Source organism: Pempheris klunzingeri, chromosome 1, assembly GCF_042242105.1.
Source record: "Pempheris klunzingeri isolate RE-2024b chromosome 1, fPemKlu1.hap1, whole genome shotgun sequence".
Taxonomy (NCBI): Eukaryota; Metazoa; Chordata; class Actinopteri; order Acropomatiformes; family Pempheridae; genus Pempheris; species Pempheris klunzingeri.
In genome coordinates, this window is record NC_092012.1 from 13,806,023 (window position 1) to 13,827,045 (window position 21,023).

At 40.9% G+C, this 21,023-nt stretch overlaps 1 protein-coding gene across 1 annotated transcript in view; it reads left to right on the forward strand.

The window, feature by feature from the left end:
- The first annotated feature begins 7,588 nt into the window (after positions 1 to 7,588).
- Positions 7,589 to 21,023, forward strand: part of sox6 (SRY-box transcription factor 6) — a 134,752-nt gene continuing 121,317 nt past the window's right edge. The window contains exon 1 of the mRNA XM_070830491.1: positions 7,589 to 7,627. The gene's annotated coding sequence lies outside the window, so the exon portion shown is untranslated. The remainder of the gene's footprint in view (positions 7,628 to 21,023) is intronic.

Sequence of the window (21,023 nt, forward strand, 5' to 3'; positions counted from 1 at the left end):
CTTCACTTGTAACCTAAAACGCCCTTTGTTATTTATTATTTTTCACTGAAGCATTTATTGACTGCATCTTTATTCTAATCATGTACAAAGGAAAAGTACAAAATGTGCACTCATCATAGCTCCAAGATTCTGTTTGAACCTCCACATTGATTGCCTTGACCTATTAAACTTCATTCTATTATTTGAAAAGGGAACCAAACTGGCATGCTCAAAGGAGGTGAACTTTCAATACAAAAAAAAGAGGCTTCTTGAAACGTTTCTTAAGTTCAAAGCTTTTTCCATCTCAAAAGGGCATTTTTAATTCCATGTATTTTCAACCAAGAAGGTGGATACTAATAACTGTGGATTCTGAAGTACAGAATTCATATCTTTAAATCATGAACTACGTCTCCATTGCAATTGTAAAAGAAACCTCTGAGAAATACATGTATTGAACTTCTGATTCAATAAGGAAAGAATATGGAGAGTATGTTTGTAAATAGAAAGTGCAACGCGCTGTAATTAGCAAACTTAGCAACACAAATATAAATAATATAATAAGATCGATATGTTACATCCACATCCCGTGTGATGCACACGCACAAAGGATACCGCGCCCTCGCCTTACTTTGCTTGTCTGACAGTGCGCCTCCCTCCCCAGTGACATCTTTATCTTTAATTGGAGAGTAACTACTTTCGCCCGTCTGCATCTTTGGTGTGCTTTGAAAACACCTGAGAGAGGAGTGTGCACCTCCCTTGGCAGCCACATCCTCTCTCTCCTCCAGGATCTGGGGCCCCACAGCGCCTGCTGGCCCTGGTGGCTAGAGTACCCATCGCATCTTCGGTTCTGCTTATTTTGCAATAAAATGGGATGTTTTTCCCTCCTCCTGCAAAAATTCACCCAAGACCCTCCACTGAGGATTGTGGCATTTCCATGTATTGACGTTTGGCTGGTGGTTCATATACATTTGTTATTCCATGCTCTGGACTTCAAAGAGAATGAAAGAGGGCCTATTATGCTAATTGGGTCCTGTTCTGTTAAACGCAATCAAGGCCTCCCGCATTAATCCTTTACTAAATACTCGCTGGCTTCAGAAATGCTTTTTCTACTAAAACTAAGACACATACTGCTCAGTTTCCTGACAGGACTGTTTGTGAGTGAGTAGTTTTTGTAGCAGTAAATAAAACATAATAAGGAAGTTGAAGCAAATTAAACCTAAAGTAAAAGTGCCTCATATCAGTGTTAAAATTGTGATTAAAATGACGCTGATCAGGTTAAAGCTTTGACTTTTGTTGCTCTTTTTTCTGTCAGGTTTCCCTTTTCTGCCAGGTCTGTGGTTAAAAGAACAAGCGTATTGAGACAATGCTGAGGAGTCTGACCTTGCTCTCAGGTCTATATTGTTCACTGCACTGCACACTGCATTTGTAACATAATCAGAGTTTTCCCCTGACAGGGAAGAGAAGAGAGAAATCCTACATCGATTCCCAGTGATACCTATTTCCATCACATAAATATTATTGTTACTTGCCGTGAATGTCTGAGGATTAGACTACAGTGAAAACACAGCCGGTGCCTCCTTTGCACACTGTGGGGATCCAGATTGTAGTCCAATTGTACGAATATAAAACCAAGGAAGCCGACGCAATAGGTGCTTTGATTTCAAAATAGTATTTTATGCTGTTTTATCATTTTCAAGCTCCACATATGGTACGTTTTTTAATATGTAAGAAATGGAATGGTGATTTGTTGAATAATTGAAGAGTTAGGAATATTCTGAATATTCTTCCCAACGTGCGTGCGTGCTATAAAAAGAATAGAGAGAAAGCTGAATTACAGTCATGCTGCACCACATTGACTTAACTATTTGCTGGAACTAAAACAATACCTTTTGTGCAGTCTTTCATTTGAAATCCATTATGTTCGGGTTTTACAATTGCGATATCACTTGGGAGATGATAAACATTAAATAGTGAATAATACGTTTACTGGATTAATATATTAAATGGTAGGAGAACACAATTCCTTCAACATAAATGATTAAGTCTGTGTTGAGAAGGTGCTGTGTTACATTAAACAATGAATTAATCTCATGTCCCTTAAACGGAAGGCTTTTACAATACCTACAGCGAATTGGGCTTTTTGTACATAAAAGCAATTGCTTTGTAAATGAACCAAATGCCCCTGGGCCTCCTCTTTAATCTAGCAGCTCCATGCACACATACACACTGATCTAAGTGAAATTTACCACATTCAACGACTCAAATGAAAGGGCTGTAAATGCATCTACGGCTCTACGGCGCGCTATTAAGATACATCGGTAATAAATGAACACAGAAATTAATACAGAAAAATAATGTTGCAAGTGTCAGATAATAAAAAAAAAAACTTTAAAAGATGTGTTGTGATAACACACCTAGAAACATGAAGGTTGTGGCTGCAGAACAAAAATTCATACTTGTGAGTCATTAACTGTCATCTCTTACATGAAAAACAAGACGCTTTCATCTAAACTGATTCGTCATTGCACCTAAAATACCATAGTGCAGGTAATTTATCAAGAAATACAGCACATGAATAATACCATAAATAATTGTTTTAAGTGTATTTATGAGTACTACAGGGTTGATATTTGTTGCACTGTTGGCACAGGCTATTTGATGGTGTCCCTGATAAGTATATAATTAGAATTGGCATGTTGCACTCCTTATTTCAACATGATTAATCAGTGGTTCTCTGTTAACTTGAAAGGAAATATTAGATCCTGACTAAACTTTGATGAAATCCAGAGTTACAAGTAAGAGATTTGGGTCAACTAATGAGAACAGAGCGTCCCACTTTGCAAGTCCAATTGGGAGAGAGACGATTTGCATGTATGCAAATAGTGTTTGAGTTAATTGCATAACTTGGCATTCAATAATGACTAAGTTGGGTTGGTTTTGTGGATGTCGGTTCTCCTCAGCTGGACCGCGCCGGTGGTCGTCTCATTGATGGCGGGTCAGAGACGTTTGTGCAGGGTTCTGATGTTTCTTGTCACAGTAGATTTTCTTACAGTACGTTATGCATTCACGTTTTTTCAGCAAAAATTCAGGACATGAGCACGGTAACTGTCTACAAAACAAGCTCAACACAGTCCGTATTTATATTCAAAAACCACACAACCAAAACTTAAACGTACTGTATCTATCCTTACGTTATCAGGCCATTTATTGTGCTCACTCTCGTGGGGTAAATGTTGAGCAGAACTACCAAAATGTTCTTTCCCCCTGAACCCTCTGTCGACTCTCGAGCTGAGGTGAGCTACTAGATGTAGTCATTTCAGCGTGCCCTTACGCATTGAAAATACAGTAAACTCTATCACTCGAAAACATCTGTTGTAAACATCTTGATAATTAAGTAAAAGCAAACAACAAGGGTGTGTCAGCTCACCAGCACATTTCTACAGTCAGGGTGGATAGCTACACATTGGGAATAGTGAGCACACACGTATAAATCAAGGATATTGCTCAGTTTTAATAATAAATATGTATTATGAGATTATGCATGTGTACCAATCCCTTGTAGGTCAGGGTTGGATCATATAACGGATAACAATTCTTAGATATTATACGCTGGCTTGCAACAGGTAATAAAGCATTTATAACCTGTGTGTTCACATATATAGCAGGTTTACAACTGTGAATAAATTATTATTTTTATTGTGTTATCAAACATATATTACATATTTATACATCAGTTATGACCGCTTCATAACTGGAGATGTTGTTGTTAATCAGTGAACACTTGAAAAATGCTGCTATAGCTGCTTACAACTGCATCACAGGCTGTTGTGGTGTGTACCCGAAATATTTGCATATATATATATATATCAAGTGTTATTATGGTGTTTATAGATGCTATATGGGGGGGGGGGGTTACTGTTATAGGGGTCACTGCATGTCGCGACACATGGCAGCCTTAACTGGTTTAATGTAATGCTCAAAGGTTTAAAGCACAACTTCTATAATCTTGTTCTTTTATAACACAAATAATTGTGAATCCTCATTTGGAATACAAACCACTGCATTTCTAACCATGAATCAGCTGCACACCTTTGAAACCTGCTCTGGTTGCAATGTAATCAAAGCCCCCCCCCCACCCCACCACCACCACCCATCTCTCTCATCCCCCACCCAGCCATCCTTACTCACTGACTGAATGGTGTTCTCTAATTAACCATGCAGAACAGGAGAAGAACACATGTTAATTTAATGTAACAAAAATGTTGATTTTCATGCACTCTCCTTTTCAAATATTAATGGGCTAGACTTGAATTTCAAGATGCATCAAAGACTCACAGGGTATGCAAATGTGTCTGCCTTACCCCCCAACAAGTTGGACTGTCTTTTGCTCTTCGTGCAGGCATCACGCACTGCCATCTGAGCTATAAAGAGGAAGCCATTACAGTCACCTCTAAATAGTAGCCTACATTTGTGTTTTGAGAACTATCTGGCGCCCGCTGGCACCTGCTCAGCTGCACCCGTAAGAATTCATCAGTCTACTGCACAGATTAATAATAATGATAAACACCACATTAAGCAAATACAGTGAGTCCTGTCCTTTTGCATCACTCCCCCCCGCCCCCACACTCCTCCTCTGATGCAGTTAAGATTGTCTTTTGAAAAGCAGCAAAAATGCAGACCAAAAGCAGCAAGGCCACGTGTTTGAAGGAAATTATTTTACTGCTAAGTAATCTCTCCAATCAGCCCGTTTCAGGGTCCTCTTGACTGATTTTAACATAATTTAAAAACAGTTTAAATTTGACTTTGAAAGAAGCAGAAAGATTGTGGTGCAAATCCTCTGGTTCTGTCCTTGTCACAGTCATCTGTGGGGTGGATGGCAGCTGTGGGCGTTTCACGCAGCGTCCAAAAGGTGGCGTATGAGACACGCGAAACACACGTCTGAGTCCCGGTTAGTCAGTCCGCTGCTGAGGAGACTACACACAGAGCAGATGCCACACAGGAATCATCATGCGTGGATCCTAAGAACACACTGTGAGATTGTTGCAGGATTATCTATAATTTCACCACACTGAGGGTTTTTTTTTTCTCCCCCCCTCCCCACTGAGTGTGAGTTTCCTGTTGGTAGAATAGGTGTCAGGCTGTAGATTCCTTCAGTTTCACGTTGTTGAATCTCAGGAGGCGCTCAAGTTCAAAGTGTCCGCAAAAGTACAGAAAAAGTTTTCTTTCGGAAAGGTAAGTCTGTCTTTCCTTATTATTTGTTTGTTTTTCTTCCCTCCTTCAAGCTGATTTCAGCAGGGAAATGTGCGCTCACATGGGGGGGGGACACTTAAAACTTAGACCACCAGACAGGAGAATGACTGAGGAGCGCGCAGCAGGGCGGCTGCGGCTCAACATTGTGATGCTCCTGGACTGTGTGGTGCGTTTTGCTCAGCGTTGAACAAAAAAGAGAGGGACAGTGAGGCGCACAGCAGTCTGAGCTGATGCCATGTTGTGGATGAGTTGTGTAGCCAAATCTCTCTCTCTCCCTCCCTCTCTCTCTCTCTCTCTCTGCTTCTCCTCCCTCTTTTAGCTCTATGTGACTGCAGTTAACAATCAGAATTTCCTCCTGCTGTCTCCTCTCTTTGTAAGTAACTTTCCTATTTTCTATTATGTGAACACACGATAGTCCGCTGTTATGACACTTAATACCGGGGGAGTCACAGCTGATGGGTGCTGTAATGTGCACCATGTCCTCTCTGTGCTTGTCACAAAAGGCTGCAGCTGATTTATAGAGCACAACTTTTCCCGTCAGTTGTCTCTCTCACTTGACTATCTCCTGTCTGATTTTGTCGACGCTCCTATTGTAATTTATTTTACGTGTTTGACATCTGTGGGCCTCCTCCGAAGCTCAGCTGATAATTTAAAACATATGCTCATTCAATGCAGATAAGGGACCCATTGTACAAAAAAAAAAAAAAAAAAAATCTCAACCTGTGGGCTGCCTGGGTCAGGCGCTGGACCTTTGCTTTAATTTCTAGCTGATCCCGGATCTGTTTTAAAACACATGGTTTAATTCAATAATTGTCATCTGTCTAGGAGAATATCAGGAACGTGCTGTTGAAACATGTTGGTTATTTTAATCGTATTTTCTGCGTTACGCCCGTTTATAGAATTTTATAGAAAAACTAACAAAATAAAATGCATCAGGCTGTGAATGCTCAAAGTTAAATGTGGTGCTGGAAAAATAACGTTTTCTCTCGTGCTGTTGCCTAGATAACATTTAGACATTTTAAAACAACTGCACAGTAATCATTTTTTATCTCTAAAGTCGGTCTCTTAAATTCAGTCGCGTCTCAGAGTCGATCAAGTCGTGGGGACGAGTCTTTTATTTTCTAAATATTCTTTGAAGGTGAAAATGATCTAATAATAAATCGACGGCGTTGAAATACATGTTAAGCGTTCTGCAGGATGAGATGAATGTATGAGTTGGACGGACTTTCTTTCTTTCTTTTTTTTTTTTTTTATAGGATAATGTGTCAAAATAAGTGTTTTAAAATCTAGAAGAGGTGATGTGCGTAATGTGACTTCCAGTCCATGGAATTTGCAAATATCTGAAGAGAAGGTGAAGACCTCCGGAGAGTGTGTAAATCAACACGTCTCGTCACTTATGTGACAATTTTATAACAGTCATAAGAAAGACCAAGGTTACGTGGGCAATATTTTAGGCGCTGATTTAATTTATGCAAATAAATGCTGTTGTGGCGCACAAGTCTAAACTAGTCCCTGAACTCCTGAGCCTCTTACAGGGTCTCTCTCACCTGCTCGCGATCTCATATCAGCTGCACCTATTTTACTCTGAAGAATCAGTTATTTCCAAACACTTTCATTGAAGTTACAGAGGTCAGTGCGTTATTTATGCCCTGGCAAATTAAATGTAAAAAAAAAAAAATGTCACTAAAAGGAAAAGTGTAACATCTTTCGAGGGGGGTTAAAAAAATCCCCAACTTTGCAGCTTGTAAGTGATGTTCATTTAAATAAGCTTATTAAACTGACTAAACTGCGGGCAGTTACAAGCATCCTCCCTTTCTCCACTTTTATTTCACCACAAATCTCTCTCTCTCTCTCTCTCTCTCTCTCTCTCTCTCTCTCTGTCTGTCTGTCTCTCTCTCTCGCTCTCTCTCTCTCTCTCTCTCTCTCTCTCGCATCTCTTGTCTGGGAGGAGGAGGGGGGAGTCCTGCCTCTTTGCCTTCCTCAGATCAATGCCCTGGCCACTCACTTTCTGATGTTGCACGACGGGAAATGCTTTGAATACTTGCGACATGGCTGCGCGCATTGATTGCCAAGATTGACAGCAGCTCTACCCATCGTCTTCTCTTGTCTGAGTGTGTGTGCGAGAGGGAGAGAGAGAGAGAGAGAGAGAGAGAGAGAGAGAGAGAGAGAAGGAGATAAAGAACAGATAGGCGAACAACAAAAGGTACTTGTAGTTTTGGACAGCTGAACTTCACAAAGAGTGTGCGGGATCCCCTCGTATGGCCCCGTGTGCGCAGACTTAAGTTTTCGCTCAACAGATAGCTCAGTGATCATTTTCTACAAAGTGTAGCGTAGTCTAGCAGTCTTTACGCACGGAAAAGGACGCACAAATATCTTACCCACGGCTGAGATCATCAAGGTAAACAACACTTTTTGCTCTACTTTTTCTGTTCTCTGTCTTCTCCTGATATTTTCACCTTGTGTTTTATTGCTGATTCCCCAGAAGTCGAACGCGCTCTCACTCAGTGAAATGTTGCGGCACATTGCGCGTATTTTTTTTTGCGGACAAACAATCTTTGGAAAGTTATTTACGGGTTCAGCTTTTACACGGGTTCGCACGTTTTGAGGCGGGAAGAGAACGAGTGTCAAACTTTGATTATTGCCATTATCCGACGCGTCGCTTCCACCAAAACAAGCGGAATATACGCGAGGCGAGAGTGGCGCGGTGCTGACTCGGAGGCGCTTGAGGTTCAACCTCAAGAATCGGCAAATCCGCGCTAAATTCAACGCCAAAGTTCACGAGAAGTAAACTCCGAAGCGAGCCGAGCCATCGTTTCAAGGTTTGAAATCATCTTTTTTTCCCCTCTTTTGTTTATTTCAGCAGCGTGAAGCCGTGCGAGCGGAGCACAGGCTGCACAGTAAACTGCTGCGTTAGGACCAACCCGGACCGCTGTCACCGATAACATTTTCATCAAACACCATGAATTAGCGGTGATTCTTAGTCAGTTGTTAAATGTGTAAAGGTTGACAGCGCTTTAGGGTTTGTGTTTACATGTCCCGTAACTTTCTTGTGCTGGTGGCAGTTTCACTTCTGTCCACAAAGCGGTACTATTCATTGACAATGACGTGCGCCCCGGTAGGTTTCCTCTCTCTGCATGTGTGGTGGACAAGTTTATTTGAAGCTTTCGCTCATGTCTCATTATACCTTTATACATTCCACAGCTCTTTGCCCCCAAAGCTGCCTCACACCCGTAGATTTTTGCCTGATTTATTTTTTCCCCACCAAAAAAAAAAAAAAAAAAAAAAAAGTCTGAAACCTTCATTTTTCTGGCCGCCGTGCAAGCCTGGGAATTTGCTCTTCCTTAACTTTCTCGAGAGGTCAGGGGAATCGACCTCTAAAGAATGCATAAGCCATAAATTAAATTCAACAATCACACGGCTTGTCCATTTAGAGAAGATGTACTTGAACAGACAGTTTTCCATTTAAGCCGAAGCCTCAGAAGCTCGGCGCACCCGGACTGAACAGACAGAGGTTCTCTTGTGCAAAGTGCAAATGTGCTTAATGAAGACGAATTGTTTTCTTGCATTTATCCGGTTGTAGCTGCAAGACAATTCAGCAAATTAATCACCTGGACTTCCAATAGAGGAATTGTTGTTTAGATATTTTTAGAGAATAAAATCTCTCTTTTTTTTTTGGAGTGTTTGGAAATCACTTTAAAAACTTTGATCCACTGTCCATTCTGGTAATATTTATGTTGTAAACACTTAATAAATAATTTTCCGGGTTTGTCATAGATGGAAGATCCAGTGAAATATCACACTGATTGAGGATAATATTGGCAGCGCGGACGTGGCCCCTCATTTTAAGATGTTTTCCAAAATTAGACACGGTCCCTGTGCACACAAAAAAAACTGCCCTCCCAGACGGCTGCGGGACGTGTGATGAGATTTTTATAAGAAGACAATCACTGATGACAAAAGCTGGACACTTTCTTAAAATCCAATTGTAACAGTTGTGTCTTTCTCCTAATTATTACGCACCCAGCACGTGGAGTTTTGTGACCATACAAATAACACACCTGTGGCTCCTTAAGGAAACGTAATTATCTCCTTAAAAGTCCTCAGACATTCACACATAATTGGGTGAAAAGGAGAGGCTGATCTGCTGTTTTAAAGGTGTCGGAGTAAAGTTTTTTTTATCCTTGTGGTATTTTGTGTTGGACAGTTGCTCTGAGTGTGGCTGTGGACGCAGGTTTCCTCATAAGGTAAGGCGGTTCTGGAGACCAAATGCGAGTCTAAATGGCACATTTATAATTAGACTGCCCATTCAGCACATTGTCCTGATTGCTATACAGGGACACTCGGCTCTGTCTCTATAAGAGTTTGTCTCTGACGGCTTGTGCAGCTCAGCGTGGCGCTCACAAAAAGAGCGAGAGGGGAAAGAGTGAAAAGCGGCGTTGCAGCCCTTTGATGCCACAGAGCCGCATTTGGCTCTAAGTAACATCTCACACTAATCTTTACGCAGAAGACTTACCGGCATCTTAATTAATCACCGTCCTTTCCTTCCTTTTGTACACTTTTGTCTGCCGTTGCTACATACAAGTTGATGTGCATTTTAATAATTGGAGAAATCTCAAGTGTCACTACCTGTAATTTTTGTGATCCCTTCAAATAATTCTGCTGGTTTCTCATTATTGCCCGGTATAGACGTGCTTTTATAACTGTAGCTGCTTTTAACATGATTTAAAAACTTAAGACTGGCAATTTGTTGGTAGGTGATACTGCAGAACAATAATATCATATTTATCACATTCCATACTGACTTGCCTCGGGCATTTTCTCTATTTTCAATGACTAATCTGTGGGTGGCTCAAAAATATCTAAGTTTTTAATTTTATTTTATTTTCTGCAAGACTGAGAAAGGCAGCATTTCCCACCTGGACTCAGCATAAGATATAGACTCCATGACGCTGATGTGTCAGTAAGTTCAGAGATTTTAGGACTTTCATTTCTGGATGAAGGCAGAAGCCGCCTGGCTTGTCTAAACATATCCTGCACTCTGTCCAAGTCCAATGTCTCCAGTGTTGCAAGAGCAACTTTGCTGCTGAGAGTTATTTTTTTGTCTTCATCATTATACATTGCTATTAGAGCCCTTGTTATTATTTGTTTTATTGACTGTGGGAGAAATGTTGTGAATTATCTCTTAAAATCTGTTTAGACTGAGTGCCACAAACTAAATTTACTTGTAGCCCTACTTTTAACTGTCCTCATCATCCAAAGGTAGAATTTGTTTAAACTAAGCTCTTGTGCCAGCAATTAGTGGGATCAAAGAAAAGGCATGAGAGAAGGAGGGAGGGAAAGGGAGGATGAGGGAGGGAGGGAGGGGGGTGGTTTGGAAAGAGTGAATGGGGAAGGGATTGAGAAAGATATGTGATATTGCTTGAATATTATTTCTAATTCTCACCTTGCATATGAGTACAAATACTAACACAGAAGGTGAATCTGATAATTTCAAGTTAAGGCTGACGTTGTTTACTGAGACTTTTATCACAACTGTCATCAGCGCGGAGCTCGTAGATCTACATTAGTCACTGTGAAGTGCAGACTTCATTTGACTGCTTAAAAATCAAATATTGTCTATTCTCTTTCTTTCACACTAATGCAAAATGAAAGTGCTGGTTTGTGTTGGTTCCATTTTATGGCCTTGCTCTTCTGCTAACTCAAGATAGCTGATTTCACAGTTAGAGAAGGGGAAAAAAAAACAGTCATACATTGACAGAATTCTGCAGTGGGGTTATAAATAACAGTGATGTGTTGTTATTGGCAGTCAGTGTTACAAATAATATTAAAAATATGTGTAATACTGTATGTAGATTATTCCTGAAGAGGCTGCATCAGTCTATCTGGACCTTGATATTTTAAATTCAAATAAAACTATAATTGTTTTATTAGTGTGTGTGTGTGTGTGTGTGTGTGTGTGTGTGTGTGTGTGTGTGTGTCCCTGTACGCCTTGGCATGAGTGTATGCATGAGTGATACTTTCTCTCTCTCAGATATTTCACAGAGAACGTCTTCACTCTTTACACTGGTAAACACTACTGTTGATTTTGATTTGAAACGTCAAAATCCGAAAAGCGGCTCTGTCTCTCCCGACCAAATTTCATTTAAGGCGCATAACTGAGACCTTACACATTGCATTATCTTTCCATATATACTGTGTTTTGCAGAAAGACAGCTATTTGGTTCCAAGTGACAGGACGCCGCTGGGATGCGGGCAGGGAGAGCGTAGCTATAGAAGGGTGGGGGTCGGGGGGGAGGCGAGGGGTGCACAGGTACTAGTCTCCCTGTCTTTGTGGTAATGGAAGCAGCGGCTGAGACCTGATGATAAACAAGATGAGAGGAGGTAAACAACAGCAGGCCTGGTAAAGGTGGAGGAGGGAGGGGGGGCAGCAGATGTTGTGACATCTGTCTATCTAAGTGTTATCTAATTTGCTGTAGAATATTTCAACAATGATCAAAACTGATGGGAATATGCCATAGCATTTCTTTTTTGTAATTCATCCCCGTCAACAAGAAGTTTCCGACAAGTTAGAAACATGTCACTTCTGTCATGATGCTTCATTTTCTGTCATGGGACAATGTGATTCTTCATCGCACAGCGTTATGTATAATGAATGGATGCACCCAGAGACGGAGAAATCGCCCTCCTCCACACGCCACAGTGTTCGGTTGGGTAGAGCAGGTTTTTGACGACTGCGTGGTTTATCGCTTAAAGAAAGCAAGAATGGCGCAGATGTGTTTGGATGGAGTGAATCTGTGCTCGCACAGGAGGAAATAGTGGCTTTTCTGCATCATTGTCACTTCTGGTGGAGGAGAACTGTTGAACAAAAAAAAAAATCAGTGGCCAACTGAGTCATCAGGAGCAGACAGTGGGGCATCACTGCAACGAAGTCACCTTTTTTTTAAAAAATAAAAAGCTGCGAGGAAGTGAGGTTAATGAGAGACCGTGTAACACACCAATGTAATACACCATCTAAAATAATCAACTTTTTTTTCCTCTCTTGCATTTTGAATGCCATCCAGTATTTGGCTGTAAATTTGCCACAATCTTATTGAGAGTGTTTTTCGTAAGATCATGTTTTTCTTTGAACACAAGTTGCTTTAATGTCAAAGATTAAACTTGAGTACATGTTATTTTTTAATTTGATACAAATAGCACCTATGTGCGCCAACACTTATTGAACACTGACAAGGCCAGGGGCATTTTTTTTTTTTTGCAATTTTAGATCTCTGTGTCCCTCTGGCTGCTGTAAGTGAACAGCATTGCTGACATTAAAGGATTACAGATGAAAAAAAATCTAAAAATGTGTATCTTCACAGCAACTGCATAATTGCACAAGTAACCTAAGTGGCCCATTTTGATCTGTATCATTCACTCTTCCACCAAAATGTTTTTCTCAAAATAATTGGACATTTTCTTTTAGTCCATAGCATAGTTGTGCATAATTAACTTTGACTTCAAAATGCAACAGTCTAAGCTATGGTAAGTAGCCTCTGTTGATTTTTTTTTTTTTAAATCACACATTAATATGTAGAATTAATTGGAGGGGCCTTGGTGGCCGCGTATTTCTGACACAGGTCTGGGACTGTAATCAGGTGGAGGAATTAGTCGAGTTCATTGTTTTTTATGAATCAGATGAAGATTTGTACAGTGGCTGTGTGAAGATGGTTGCCTTTATTTCCATATCAAAGAGGCACACAGTGCAGCCGGGCAGTAATTAAAATGTGGTGGATTTTGGAGTCCCTGCATATGTACACACACACACACACACACATTTTCTCTCTCCCTCACACTGGCTTGAGTACACATACACACGTGCTCTCTCACACATACATGCTCTAATACACACACGCACACGCACACACACACACACACACAAACACACAGACGCACACACACACAGCATATGGGCCAAGGCCGAAAACTGTCAGGTTGTGTGAAAAGAGTGCAGGTGGTTGAAACTGAATTTTAAACAAACACTCATGTCGGTCCATGTTCCCTTTGCAGACATTTGGTTGCTGAATCCAATTCCATTTTTTTTTTGTGGCAACCATTTTGTTAGCTACAGTTTGAGAGTCGTACATTAATTTTTTTTTTTTTTCCTCACTTTGACTTAGTAACAGCTTTCACAGGCTGCAGTCACACTAGCCTTTAATTTAAACCACAGAAATCAGTCTATCCTCTTTTCATACATGGGAAAATATCTATGAGTGACCTTGCTGCAGAATGCTTGGATTATATAAAAAAAAAAAAAAAAAAAAAGGGAGAAGAGGAAGCTGTGATCTTTTGCCCCGAGTGATTTCTGTCCTACTAGAATTGCAGAGGCTCTGAAGACCTAAGATTGTGTCTTGTGAGTGAACAAGGGAAAAGAGATTAGTGTAATGTGGGCTTTTGCGCTGCTCACACACAAGAGCGTCACAACAAGCCTTTTCCTTGTGATCCCCCCCATTGTGCTTGGATCAGGTCTTCCCATGGGCGAGCCATTGCCTAGGAGGAGGCGTTAAAGGACTCTATGAAAATATCACTTGAGCCAACATGGGAAAGAACACTGAGTTTTCATGTCAACTAACGTGAAAGACGTCTCGCTCTTTGTGATAAGATAGAAACGGCACAATTATGGCATGGAGCACATACTGTATTTGAATTTCTCCGTTTTTTATGAATAATCCTATTGCAGAAAAACATCACTCATTAATTATGTCAACATTTAGGACTGAGCATTGGTTACAAGGTTGTGACTGAAAACGTAATTGATCCGATTTTGCAAAGTTTATGCACTCCATAGCCTTAGACGGCAGCAGTTAGCTTTATATCCAAGTTACACAGGTCTCCACTGTCTGTAAAAGCTGAACGACTGACATTATCCAGTTGGTGGAGGTTGACAGCCGGCTTGGTATCTGCCAGCTTGATCTGACATGAGATGTAAAATATGCTCCATAGTTGTGACTAAGCCAGCCAACCTGGCCTCTTTCCTCTGCGGTTCAGCCTTTAGGATGCTGGGAGCCGTTTTGCTGGCTCACGATTGTTTTCGGATCAGACTGGCAACTTAATTTCTGTGTGCACAGTGTGTGCACAGTGTGTACTTGTGCGTGCACTCCTCAGATATATGTGATACATGTTACCCTGAGTTGTAGTGAAGTGACCTGCCCATGATGAGCAGTTTTACTTTAACGCGGCACATCCATCCATGATGTAGAAGGCTGGTTCTCCAGTTTGATTGACAAGTATGAGTGTAAGTACACTAATAAAACGTGATCAGGAAGAACATTACCATGTAATTATATAAATACAAAAACTACCTCAGGCATCATATCTTGCACGTTTACACCGTACAATTTTAAATGTGAACTAAGCTTTGACTTGTTGATTTCATTTCAATTTTGAAGACAGGCCCTCAAAACGAAAACCTACTGCGACTTTGCTGCCACTGAATTTCAAGCTCTCCAGATAGTGTGGGTCAGCCCTCTCGGATGGAAACAAATACTGATCAACCACTTGCATCATAGAGCAGCTACTGTGACATCTAAAACAGGCGAGGAAGTTATGGAAAAGAACGGACGTATTGGGCCAGAAATCAGATTCCCAACAGTTTTTCCTTTGGAAAATGCTAACGTACGATGCCAAAAATAAATCAAAGTGACAAAGAGGGAGGGTGGGGGAATAGATGGAAAGGGTCTTGTGGCTAAAGTTTTGATGAAGTTAACCATAGCATCTCTTCTTGCCCAGGTCTTTTGTTTCCTCTCTGAATAATTTCTTTTTACACTGACTTGGATGTGTTACAACGCTTTGCCCTTACTGTGCATTATAAGAAAATGGCTTCACCAGACCCGACCACAAGCTTTCTCTTTCGTCTCTGCCAGTGTCTTTGTTATTCTCTCTCTCTCTCTCTCTCTCTCTCTCTCTCTCTCTGAGTAAAGTAAAATGGGGAGGAGGGGTGTTTAGACCCTGTTGGTGAAAAGATGGGCTAAGAGAAGATTTTCTGAGACTTTCTGAGACTAAAGACTCTGCACAAATAATGATGTTAGTGTTGATGTTGCCTCACACCCCTCTGATGACATGTAAGTAGATCAAACTCACCCCCTTTAGTCTACGAAATTGATTTTTCTCCTGGCCTGCACATAGTGAATATTTCATGGGGGAAATCTTGTATTTTTTAAGGTGGTCGAGAATACTTATTGTACTTATTTTGCGGGAATCTGTGTAGTAGTAGCATCAAAGCATCGGCTGACTTTAGCCTTTTCATTTGTTTCCAAATGGCACAATTTCCCACTTTCACCAGTGCTGGTACATGGAGTGCTGGAGCAACATTATCCATCATTCTGCCTACACTGTACCACAATATAACCATATTCAGAACAAAGACACTATGTTGGAAAATCTGAACTTCAACCAAATTTTAATTAACAGTCATCTGCTCCTTCTTTGAGGGCACATGAATTAACATACATGCATTAGAAACAACTGTTGACGGCAGTGGAAACATTTTGTTCAGTCTAAAATGGCACTTAAGAAACCCCTGATTGGCTCAGCTGCACATTTATAAGCAAAGTGCAGCTATAGTGAGGAAAGCCCAGAAAGCCCGACTCAGGGCTTAAAGAATACAGCCAAAGAAAGTACCGTCTGTGATAATCACTTTCTTGAATGGCACTAAAAAAGAGAAATCTGCTGAAATGATAGAGGAAAGCCTGTGGTTTGGCCCATGCAGTAAATTTCCCATGAGCCTCTTTGACAATCTGAAGGGATAGCCACTCTGGCACACGCCACCCGCCCACATACAATACGCACACACACACACACACACACACAGTGTTGTTTCTGCCAGGCAGTGCGGGTGTATGAACCTCTGGGAGGGGGCTTGTCCGAGGGAGGATGATTGACAGGAGGTGGGTGAGGACTAGATTGAGGGGGACCAGAGGAAGATGGGAGGGGTTGTCCTGTCTAAATACTCTCTAGTTTTTCCACTAGACAGGACGGTCTGTAAAATCTACAAAGATTTTGCTGAGGAGAGTGGAATGACATTTGGAAACAAGTATTAAGAGCAGAAAATGTTCACATTTTGAAAAAGATGGATCTTTTTGCTTTTGCTGAAATGTTATATGACCACAATTAATGACCCTGCAGACTGCATATAAATATACACAAATGGCACTCCTCCCTACGTATTGCGTTCATACGCAACTAATTTGCACTAGCGATTTACGTTCACTGTCAAAGCGTGCTCGCTGAGTTACTTTCTTATACCGCAGTGTAAAGTCATAGGGAGGAGTTCAGGGTAGCGCATGGCTTCTACGCTGGAGACTGGGGTTTACGTCCCAGCACAGTTGACTTTTTTAATATTTAGCATGCTTATGATGTTTCTGCCAACCTTAACAAAGTGCTTTAGCTTCCCAACCATAACCATAATGTGCTTACCATGACCACAGTGTTTCCCTAACACTAACCATGTGCTTTTGAGTTGCCTAAATATTACCATAAAAACATAATCATGTATTAGTTGCAAGGAGAAGATACTGTAGCAAAAACGAATGGAAAAACGCTAACTGTAAACAAGTTGCACCAATGTTCAATGTAGGGGTTTTGTTATGTTGATAAAAACTGTAATTTCCCAAAAAAGACTAAATGAAACTAATGAATGAATGAAAAATGGAATCTGGCAGCCACACATTTCCTGGAAAACATATTAGCAAATGCAAATAAGATGCATATAAACGTAGACGATAGAAGACACTGGCTTTACAATCACAGTAAGATGCCTGCTTGCACATAGGCACATGCAGCACGACTATAATTGCGTTTTTTGTGTTAGCGAGGAGAGAGGCTTTACATCCTTGGTTAGGGGTGGGGTTGAGGGCGAACTGGGGAGGTACAATGTTCCTCCTCATCCTCAGCGAAGCTAAATTTATTGGTTAACATCTGCAGGGTGGAGGAGTTTGGGTTATGGCCAGGCCAAAGAAAGGCTTCTAATTAAACAGTCATCATTATCAACTTGTGGTCAGTGATCATCATCCCCAACACTGGTTCTCCAAGATGAACATGGAATCATTGAGGCTTTCCTTGAAGCCCATGTTGGACTGAATTAGAATAGAAGAAACAGAGGAGAAAAGTGCTAGCAAGAACATTTTTTTCCTCTCTTGGCAGAACAGACAGCATGAGGCCCTGTGCCATATCCACTCAGGTTTAAACAATTACCAGACATCAGAGAACCCAATAGAGCCTCAGTGTTGGCACAACCGTTGTGCTTTTGACTGCTGTACTTCAGGCCATGGTTTCAGACATGGCCAAGTGTCACATGTAAGCGGAGCTTTCGATAATTTCAATTAGTGTAAGAGGGTGTGCCTGCAGTATCTGTATCACTGCTGCTGGAGGAGCTTTCCTTTGAGGTTGACAGCCCCTTAATATAGTATTCCTTGGTTTGATGTGTGAGTGACACAGAGGCGCTCCAAGAGGATGGCAAAATGGTTTATTAGGACCTAATTAGAGCCCTGTGATTAAAGGGGAAGTGACTGTGATTAGGAGACCTGCAGATGATGTGGAAACATGGATGAATATTCAAAGGAGAAAAAGCAAAGTATGTATTAGCCCGTGTGCGTTTTGTGTTTGTGTGTGTGGAATATGGAGCAGCGTTCGGGCTGGTTCGGAGCAGCTTTGTTGACATCATCTTTACAGCGGATCTACAACAGAGGAATTTTACAATGTAAACTATTAGGCAGAAAATGCACATACAAATTTGCTACAATAACCCTCCATCTGATGTTTTTTGTGAGTAAATGACTTGCTTCATGTAGGAATTCTAACATTTGATGAGCTGCTTGTACTATAAACATCAATAAAAAAAATTGTTTTTAAAAAGAAGACGACCTCAATTGTTGCTTGTTTTTTATGGTTTCGGTTCGGCATGTAAGAGTTATGCTGTGGACCTTCACAGCCAATTGAACATGAAACCATGAGGAATGTTCTGCAAAGCCAGCTCTACTTCAGGAAGCTTAGGGTACTTGCAAAGAATCACACATTCTTGTGAACTTCAGAGTATGTGCTGTTTAATCAAAGAGATAAATGGTCTTATTATTACTAGTCTCCATCAATGGAGAGATTAGCATTGGACTTTCTTTCTTTTCGCCTCACAAACTTCTGACTTTTGCAGATATGTGATAGCCACTGCCATTAGAAATCATTTATGGGAGTGTTCTGAGGGCAGGAGATTGTCAGCAGGGCCTTGCGATTTTACAATTTCACAACTGACTTCCTCCTTAAAATGACACAGGCTTACCTGCCTATTACTCCCTTTGATTTCTACAGTACATGCCTCTGCGCTCTGAGAGGTATTCATAATAAGCTTAAACTTCACTGGCTTCATTGCTAAAGGGTGCTTATCTCTCAGCTATTCAAGAGAAAGAAGGGTAATATTTTTTCCAATTTCAACATTTTACTGTTAGGCCACAGTCTGCCCAAAACCACGTTTAGGGGGCTGTTTTGGAGAGCATGCATGCACACACATGGATATATGGACACATACATGAACGCACACGTACTGACCCACACATGCGCACATGCACACACTCTGTCCATGGCTGTTCTTTAAAAATATTATTTTTACCATTTAAAAACTGAAAAGGTACAGCTGTGGATTTTTTTTTTTTTTAGCTGGATGGAAGTCACATATTTCAGCACATTTATTTATATGTTTTATTCAGTATACATTTTAACTCACATTTCTAAAGGTTGTGGGAACCAGCCTGCTAGTTTTATTTAAAAGTCTGCTTGGCTCATTCAATTGAAATCCTGAAAAGTGTTTTTCTTTTATTACACAGATCATACTTACCTTGCAGCACTTATTGCAAGTTTGGACGCGCAATTTAATCTATTTACATTTTCATTTTGTCCCAATGGAATGTTCAAAGCATACTGAGCTTCAAAATGTATACTCATATGTAATGTAAGATATACTTGAAAACTAGTTTGCGGTGAGCAGTAGTGGCCATGGCGGGCTTTCTCTCTTTTGCTTGGAGCAGTGTCAGTTTTTCTTGTTGAATAATGAGAAGCATGTGTTAGGCAAGTTAGGCAAACACATAGTGATCTGTCATGTGACCCACCTGTTGTGCTTTCAGCACAGTTAACACCAGTCTCATGTTACTATTGTCTGGACAACCACACTGAAGAGCCTCTTCCTCCTGTTTTTTTTATGCTCATTCTTTTTTAAGAAGATCTAAAAAGACACCTGAAGGTGCTCGGCCTAATGTTAATGGTAGCACACAGAAGCCAACTAAACACTTAAAGGGAAAAACTAAACCTTAATGACTACCAGAATTTAAATACACATAATCTGTAGGTGCAAAGTGTTTGTTTGAACTACATCTTTCTCCAGCAGTTAACAGCGTGCAATAGGTTTGCACTGTGGGTCTAAGTGCTCCCCAGCCCTCTGCCTGTAGCCTCAGCCCGCCGAGTTTCTCAGTTTTACCGTTGCTTGTGCCATGCTGTAATGGGCTCCCAGGACATGATGGGAGTATAATAACTGCTTGACGATGTTTTTCTTACCCCCCTCATTCTCCACTAAATGTAAAATGTGCCCAGAAACATGGGATATATGGTACAGGTTGTGATGTCAGTTGTTATTGCTGGATATGTGAACCAGTAAATTTTGGATGATTTTCCACAATCTGCTGTGCAGAGTGCATTATGTCACAAAGGCCACATTGTAACTAGTTGGGTGTAGAGCAGTGTTGTGTCTCTCTCTCTCTCTCTCTCTTTCCCTTGTTCTGTGCATTGCTCGGCCACCTTCTGTGCCTCCAGTCCAGACTGCAGACTCACTTCATGCACATCAATGGACAATGGACCTATAGGAAACCCTACATCACGGGGAAAAATAATGCATTAAGAAGTGTGCAGACTAATAGCCAAGAATGTTATGTTATGACTCAAGTTTGTCCCTGATTCAATTTGAATATTTGCAAACCTGCTGTGGATATCTCGGTTATATTATAATATTATGGCTGGATTTCTTAAATTACAGGGTGTTCATACATTATTACTATTAGTGTTAAACGTGACTTCAAATGATGAGATTGATTAAGTGATGATTGATATATTTTTATTCCTTTGCTGTACAGTTGGGACTCCAACATTGCTTTTGTTCAGTGTGGTATGGAATGGAAGAGCCTCCTGTTTTTCCGCTAATTGAATTTGCCACTAACATATGCTGGCAGGAACCTCTTACCTTGTTTGACTTATTTATTGCCTGACTGTAGAGGTAATTTGACCTTTCATTTCAAAGGCTCTTTTTTAATTCTGAAAAGGAGTGTTAAACTCAATTATACTAGTGATCAGTGGCTCAAACACTACATTTGTTTCCTGTGGGGGGACAAGCCAAGTAGAGCCTCTGCTCTCCGCTCCTTGTCCCTTACTCTTGGCCCTTCCACCCCTACAGACCAACAAGGGGGAGAGGTAAATTAGGACTAGAGAGAAATGGGGATGAGGGGAAGGAGGGAGACATGAGTGAGATGAGAAAGGGAGAATGGGGGGGGGGGGAGAGAGAGAGGGAGAGGGAGAGGAAAGTGCCCTACAGTTCCTGCCATGTCACAGGAGATTTGTGTCCTCCTTTTAAATCATTTCCCTCTTAAGAAGATTAAGAAGGCAGAAATATTCTCAAACTGATCATTTTCCCTCCCCCTAAATGGACTCATTTGCATTTGCAAACGCTGCTATTAATTGTGGGTTTCAAAAAAAGACAAATGACCTCTGCAACTGTAAATAAAGAGAAA